The sequence below is a fragment of the Camelina sativa genome, chromosome 4 (assembly GCF_030686135.1).
Source record: "Camelina sativa cultivar CO46 ecotype springtype chromosome 4, ASM3068613v1".
Classification (NCBI taxonomy): domain Eukaryota; kingdom Viridiplantae; phylum Streptophyta; class Magnoliopsida; order Brassicales; family Brassicaceae; genus Camelina; species Camelina sativa.
The window spans coordinates 27,673,673-27,682,071 of record NC_141883.1 but is presented as its reverse complement, the minus strand read 5'-3'; the positions used below and the strand labels follow the sequence as shown (position 1 = coordinate 27,682,071).

Below are 8,399 nucleotides of genomic sequence, written 5' to 3'. Positions count from 1 at the left end.
AAGTGAACAGATTTCTTGCCGACAAGGAGATTATGCACTGAATCCAGCTTAACATTAACAGAAGCTAACTGGTTTGAATCGAATCCTCCATGTAGTCTCTTCCTTTCAGCATCTGCTCTCTTAGTACTATTGCTAAAAGCCAAGTTTCCAATCAAAGCTTCAGGATCTTCTGGAAATCTTGTCTTGAAATTCCCATGACTTGCAGCATCTAAAGCCAACTGATACTCCCAGTCACACCCTCTGAAGAAGATACTCAGCAATTGAACCCTTGAGAAACCATGGTGTGGACAGTCCCTTTGATAAGCTTTAAATCTCACCCAAGCGGCCTTGAAAGCTTCATCAGGTGTTTGCTTGAAAGAGGACAGCTTGACTCTCAGTTCATCTGACATTGCATCATCATAGAAATAGTTGAGGAAGGCCATGAAAAACCCCGACCCGGACGTCCCAGTGTCCGCAGTCACGGCTTCCATTCGGTCCCATTCCCGGCCGAATATCCTTTGATTTGGTTACTTAGCTTTGGCTCGCGGCCATGCTTTATAACCCCTTTACGCAGCGGAATATAACTTTAACCTTGACTCATCCATTTGTGCTAAGCCATACAACCAACCAACCTCACAGGCTTGCACTTATTAGGGATGGGGACATATAGTACCTTTGGTTCACAGTGAACGGTTGCTCTACCGACTTCCCGAACCACTCGTGTTCCCGAATCTTGGCATCGGACGTGCCATTAGTTGACCCATCGGTCATACCATTGTACGCCATCAACTTGTCGATCTTGGTATCAGCGCCTGCTCCGATCGAACGATCCGACCCCATAATCGAATCGCCGATCGACCTCCGACCAGGCCGATACTTCCGACAGACTCGTCGACCACCCGACCGATCAATCCAACCTACGACTCGTATCGTCGATCCTTTGATCACCCGATCCGACTAGCGATTGAATCACCGGTCAACCCTCGATCGATCCATCCATTGACGCAGATCGTCAATAACCTTTCGATCGGTCCAACTCTATGATCAAACCGTCGATCATCCTACGATCGGTTCGTCTCCCCGGACGAACCGCCGCCTATCCTACGATCGGATCGGCCCGCTTGCCGAACCGTCGCTCGTCTCATCGTACCTTTTATAGAGAGGTAGCATGCACATCAGTTCGGACGAGTAAACTCGCCGAGCCGCACCCCTCCCCCCCCTTTTCTACTTAGGCTTAGATGGACGATGGAAGGATGATGGTGTGTTGGAATGAAGGCCTTGCCCTCTATTTATAGTGCCCTGGCCGAAGTCTAGGATCCAAAAGGCACTTGTCCATCAAGACCATTCATTTGTGCACGTTCGGACATGCTTGTCCGTCCGTGCCTGTCCAGCCATGCCCGTTCGGTCATGCTTGTTTGGTCATGCCGTCCCATGACCGTCCACGAGCTCCCCAGCTGGCCCGGAGACTGTCCACCGCCGTCCAGCTGGCCGAGCTTAGTCGAGCTGACGCTAGCTGGACGCTAGCTGGACGAGCTCATACTAGCTGGCCTAGCTGTCCGCAGCTGGTCCATAGCTGTCCGCAACTGGCCTATAGCTGTCCATAGCTGGCCGATAGCTGTCCGCAGCTGAACTACTTGTTCATCGAGCTAGTTCAGCTCATTCAGCTCGTATTCCAGCTATTTGAGCTAGTAACTTAGCTACTTAAGCTCATATAGCTATCGATTTCCTTAAAACAAACTGCCCCCCTTTAGGATCGCGGGACGCGGGCGTTACAGGCCACCTTGACATCATGCCAATTTGTCAATGATTCGGCTGGCAACTGTTTCAACCACTGAAGTTGCCCTAATGTTTGCTCCAGCTCTAGACTTACTTAGGCTTCATGCAAAACAAAATATTATCATGAGTAATCTAAGATTACTCAGTGTGCCTGGGTACCCCTTTCTCCTAAACAGGACTCTACTTTCCCCAGCCCGACTACCCCGGCAAGCAAAGAAAACAAGCAACTAAAGCAAACTAGCAAGTAATCAAAGCAAGTAATTACAGCAAGTAATCAAAGCAACGCAACAGAAACAATAGCGGAAGCAAATTAAACCACACACAAGCGAGAGAGGTTAGATCACTACGACTCGACTCGAACGATCTAGACTTGCTACTCACAGAGAAAGACGACTAAAGAAACTTTAGACTCTTAACTCCACACGACTCGCAAGGACGACTAGAATAAACAAGAAACACTTGAAATACCCTAGACTCCTTAACTTTTCCACCACACAAAGACATCTAGAATACTACAAGGATCGCTTGAAATACTCTAGACTCTTTTCACCTAAGGGCCCTCGATAATCTGTTCCGTTCCATACCATCCCCCATGCCGAGACCACAAAGGTCACCAGCAATGAGCCCGCAATTATGCTACATCGTCATGTAGCGGTCACGCTAGTAGCTAGCTAGCCGTGACAGTGTCCCGCGTGAGTGGTCGTCGGGAACTCACGCGTGACAACCGCATTTGGAACAGAGATCGACACTACTATTCTAGCTAAGACTCGAGAAACAGATTCAAGAGACTAAGCTAAAATAAAACACACAATAATTCAAGCAATGATAGATCAAGCAAACAAGCATGAACTCAAGCAAGAATTACGGCAAGCAATAATCAACAAGGAGCAAGAAACACAAATCAAGCAACTTAAGATTATTCTACATGCAAGCAACCAAATTAAGCAACTTAAGCAAAATTGATGCAACAAGTCCTAATACGCATGCAACCGTTTGATTTAACCGCTTTAAATCCTTAAGTCCAAAATTACGCATGCAAGGCCATTCTGATTTAACCTCTTAAATCCTCTTAGTCCAATGAAGCATGCAAGTTCATTTGAGTTAACCAATTAAATCTTTTAAAATTCGTTTAAGCATTTAAGCTAACCTCCCACGAATTTATGCAATAATAAATCGAATGAACTTCACTAATTTAATCATGCATGCAGTCCTCTTAACCAAATTTTAAGTGTCCATCTTACTTAAAATGCATCCAAATTCATTCGCATGCTGATTCATGCTAGATGTGCATTTAAACATTTCACTAGTATGAATCCTACCATATTACGCATGCATCCAATTTAAACCGATTCTACCATGAATCTAGTCTACATGCAACACGCAAATGGTGACCGCAAGGATCTAAAGATCCATGCAGCACCGCACACAAAACCAAAGAACTCACCCTTTACCGTCGATGATTACCGGACTTCACCGCACCACTCGATTAGACAAACTCCCCCCTCTTCGCGTCCAACAGCTTCTCGCTCTCGTCTTTACTCAACCGTAAACCGCGTCTCACTCTCGATCCGCAACCGCCGACTCGCTCTTGGTTTTCTTCGATCACAAGCCCGTCTCGCTTCTTGGTTTTCTCCAGATCGCAAACCGCTTCTCTTCTCGATTCCTTCGATCGCTTCTACACAACACCGTCTTCTATCGGCTCCCTCTCGATCTTTTCTTAACGCAAGCGTCGATGATCTCTCTTTCTCTCTCGATCTCTCTCTTGATCTCTCTCTCGACTTTGAGAGAAAACAAGACTTTAGTGTTTGAGAAATTTCGGAGCAAAGGGAGAAAAATGAGCAAATGAAGTCGCGAGCCTCTATTAATAGGCGCGACCCCTCCTTCTTCTTCATTAGTGCGGTTTGACAAGTTGCTTCCTTCTTGGCTGCATGTGGCGCATGTATCTCACCGCCCAATCAGCTTGCGACACTCCAATTAAAACACCAAAATTCTCTCTACATGAATGCATGCAATGCGATTGGACAGTTTCGCAAAGGCACATGTTTCCTCCTTTCTCCGATAAAACTCGTCCCTTCGTCTGGCGCCCTCGACAGTCCTCGACATATCTTGTCTCGCCCGGACGCTCTCCTCTCAACAATCCTCGGACAGTATCGGTTCTCTCGATATTTCTTGGACAGTCTTTTCGGTCTCTTGGTTACTATCGGCTTAGTACGTCTCGGTCGACTCGGGCAGTACGTCTCGGAGAACACGGCCAGTACGTCCTGGTCAACATGGCCAGTATGTCTCGGTCGACTTGGCCATCTCTCGGTCCGCCCTTACTTTCTCAAATTCCCTTCGGCGCTCGTCTGGTACGTCCAGTACAGTACATGGTACATGGTACCATCGGCCATCTTTCGATCTGTCCAGAATTTCTCGGACATTCCTTCCGTGCTTTTTCTACCTTCCTTCCTTACCTTCCGTTTACGTCCTCTCCAGTCCTTTGGCCAGAGATTTTTATTTTGAATTTTACTCCTTGGTGAGGGTCATTACACAATCACTCCATTAGCCTTGATACTGGTCACAAGATCCTCAAAGTGCTCAATGTGGTCCAAAAGCTTCTCATTGGGCAGGTTAAAGAAAGTTTTCTGCCCAAAAAGTTGAAAATAAGTCGGTTTCAACTCAAAATCATTCCTCTGGAATGGAGGAGGAACAATAGCAAACTGGTTCTCATACACAAGATCAGCCCGGTTGTAGTCAGCAATGGTCTTGATCAAGTCTCGGTTGTTGTCCTGTCTTCGAACCCGGTTTTAGGCGTGGTTTGCATCTCCACGTCCGTCTACAGGAAGGGGGTGTCGATCGATACCCTGTTGGTGTCGATCGACACCAAGATTATCATCCGCAGCAACTTGCTGATTGATGACAGCTTGCTCGTCGACAACAGGTTCAGCAATCACATTGCCCTCTGCATGAAGCTTTTGGCCCTGCTCATTGCGCAAGTGGCCTTCTAGATCCCTCAAAACACCAGCCTCATCACACATCAAAATGATTGTATTAACCATCTTCAATGATTTGGCTGCTTTTCGGTTTTCACGCTCAAGTTTTCCCAACTCTTGGTTTGAAAGCTTCACAGTAGGAATAGTCTTGTTGCTCCTTGTGTGAGGTCTAGGAGGCATACACCTGAAACACCAAAGAGAAGAAAAACAAAAACGTGTAAGTAGAAAAGAAAAACAAAAATTTAGACGAAATTAAAAACTCAAATCTAAAGGTAGATCAAAGAGTCCTCGGCAACGGCGCCAAAATTTGATATGCTCAAATTAATCCCTAGAGCTACTCTCTCAAATTTAGAGGTCACTGCAGTACTTAGGGGTCGAATTCCACAAGGACTCTAGACTACTCAATAAATTATAGAGTTTTGTAATTAAGCTAAACAAATTAATTTGAATTAAAATAGCAATGCAAAAATATTAAATTAAACTGTTGTGAAATCAGAAAATCAAAAGGTTAAGCCTAGGGAATTTCTCAGGAAATTATGAAATATTAAATCAGATAAATTAATTAAGGTTCAAGCAATTAAAAATCAGATCTAGAACTCTAAACAATTTTGTAAAACAATTCAGTTCTCACTGCAATTATTATCTAAATTTGAAACTAGAAAATCCAAATCTCTTTATAAAATTTTTAGTTAAAAATCAGCTTTAAGAACAGGTTTAGATATGTTCACAAAATTATTAATTCAAATCTCTTTGTAATAAATATTTTGCTCATCAATGGTTTAATCAGGAAAACAATCATATTCTCATATTTAATTTATTTCTCTATGATAACAATTCTAGGTGATCAATCAAGAATTATTGTGAAGAACAAACAAAGATGAAGATCATAAAAGATTAAAAACCCTAAAAATTACAGATCTAATAAATCATAAAAACCCTATGAAAAACCTTAAACCTAACAAGCAAACTACTCAGACATATTCAATGAAGAACAGAACATATTTCTGAATAATAAGCAATAGATTATTGAATAGTAAAAAGGGAGTTTAGAAATCTTCTCTCTACAAAGAATTCAGATTCTTCTCTCCCAAAAGCTCTCAATAATCTCTCTCTCAAAAATTGCTAGAAAATAACTTCGAGGTTTCTAAAACCCAAAAATAAAATATATACATCTTAAAACACGTCCAGGGGCTTATGATGCAATTGTGGAAAACTTCGGGCAAAATTGTAAAACTTCCAATTCTTGTTCTCTCATCGGATAAACAAGGATGTCGATCGATGTCGAGGTGCTGTCGATCGACACCTTCACTCTGTTTCGACTCCAAGTTTATTTCCTCCGGGTTAAATGCTCTAAAATGTCCAAATTGCTCCACTTTGCTTCATCCGTGCCAAAATCCTAGAAAACCTGTAATGACACAAAAACAACCTAGAAAACAAATCAAAAGACTCAAAAAGCATACTTATATCATGATTAAAAACCGTAAAAACGATGATATATTATCTACTTCTGAAGAATTTAGACCCTCAGCGAGGATTTTCTTAAATATGATATTAAGATGTATCAAATGATGATTTTTAATCTCGACAATGATACGAATTACGAAAACAGAACTTTAGAAGTTAGAACACACCATGAGTCCATGACCATGACCGTAGTATAGTATATGCGAAATAAAATATATAAATTTAAGTAACAAAAGTTGATAATACCTTTCCCACCATCTCACAATTTCATAATGCGTTGACCACGTATATCTCATCAAAGATTTTGATTTTACACCAAAAATAAATCATATTTTTAATTATAATATATATATATATATATATATTTATATTTAGGCGAGACATGCAGGTTGAAACAGAAGGTCCGATCCGATGGCTAATCTAATCTTTAAATTTTCATTGGTCACACGTGTGGGAGTTACACGTGTGGGAGTCACACGTGCGATTTTAGTTTGTTTTTACAGTTACGGACGGGTTTAAAAAGAGCCAAAGCTTCGTCTTCTTCACTGTTGAATCGATTCCTTGATCCTTACGCATATTGAAACAGAGAAAGAAGCTCAAGATTGTTCGTTTCTGCGTTTTCAAGGGTTTAAAGACCCAAACGTTTCGTCTTCTTCTTTCTATAATCGATTCTTCATACATTAAAACAGAGAAAGAAGTTGAGAGAGAGGTATTAAGAAGAGAACTCAAAACCGTTTCTGCATTTGTTTTCTCTTGTTCAAGACCCAAAGCTTCTGCGTCTTCTTCCTTCTTTAATCGATTCCTTACGCATATTGAAACAGAGAAAGAAGAAACTGAGAGGTACGTAAAGAGATATTAAGAAGAGAACTCAAACCGTTTCTGCATTTGTTTTCTCTGATTCAAGACCCAAAGCTTCTGCGTCTTCTTCCTTCTTTAATCGATTCCTTACGCATAATGAAACAGAGAAAGAAGAAGCTGAGAGGTGCGTAAAGAGATATTAAAGAGGAGAACTCAAACCGTTTCTGCATTTGTTTTCTCTGATTCAAGACCCAAAGCTTCTGCGTCTTCTTCCTTCTTTGATCGATTCCTTACGCATATTGAAACAGAGAAAGAAGAAACTGAGAGGTACGTGAAGAGAAAAGAGGAGACTCAAGATAGATCGTTTCTGGGTTCCTTTTGTTGTTTTCATTGTTAAAGGGTTTTATAATTATAGACCCAAAGCTTCATCTTAGTTTCTTTTTTGATTGATAAATTCTTTATGCATTGAAACAGAGAGATGAACTGAGAGAAGTTAGAGAGAAAACGAGATATAGTTTCTGCATTTTGTGGATAGTTTCTAATCAGTTCGGATAAAGTGAAGGCAAGTTTAATCAATTCGTTTTCTCTAAATTCAAATTGTTTCTTTACTCGAGATCTTGGGCTGGATTTGGTTTTGATTCATTCAATCCTCTATTTCTCAGGCTGTGGAAGTGTTTGATTAAACAGAGTATCCATATTCAAGCGAATTAATCTCACAAGGGTTTAATATGGATACTACACACGAGCAAGAGCTTGAGACACAGTCAGAGCCTGAGCCCTATGCTACTATTTCGAAGCTTGTGTCACGGATAAGAATTAGTAGAGACAAAGCAACAACTCTACTTCTTTCTTATGGCTGGTATATATTCCCCCACTATTCTTGTTATACTAAATTTCTTCTTAATCACTGATTATAAATTATATTTTGCCTAGGAATGAACAAAAGTTTGATTCAAACTTCTTGCTTTCTGATGAGTATGAAAGAGTCTCAAAGGACATTGTTAACAACCCTAAACATGACTTTGCTGTGGTATGTGTTATACAGTTTTGGTATTTGTATTTACTTGTTGAGAACCCATAGTTAAACTAGGTTATTATTTTCAGGCTAGTTGTCCTAGGTGCTGGAATAAAGAAGTGTGTCAAAACATAGGATGTGGACACTACTTATGCAATAGATGCATCTTAGGTATCCCACAAAATTAAAAGTGTTTTTTAAATGATTGTTTTGTGACTCTCTTTAGATGATATTAATTTTGTTTTTTTATTTTTTTCAAGTATACATCAATTCTGAAGTAACTCATGGTGAAGTCAGATTAAGTTGTCCTGTGCCTACCTGTTCGAAGTATATAAGAAATGATTTTATAAAAAGCAGGCTCTCTCAAGATGAACTAATTGCATATGATAATGCAA

At 41.0% G+C, this 8,399-nt stretch overlaps 1 non-coding gene across 1 annotated transcript; it reads left to right on the top strand.

Annotated features, from left to right (window-relative positions):
• The first annotated feature begins 273 nt into the window (after window positions 1–273).
• Window positions 274–380, top strand: LOC147946262 (small nucleolar RNA R71). Its single transcript, XR_015597936.1, has one exon. It is a non-coding gene; the product is annotated as a small nucleolar RNA R71 (small nucleolar RNA).
• The last annotated feature ends 8,019 nt before the right edge of the window (window positions 381–8,399 follow it).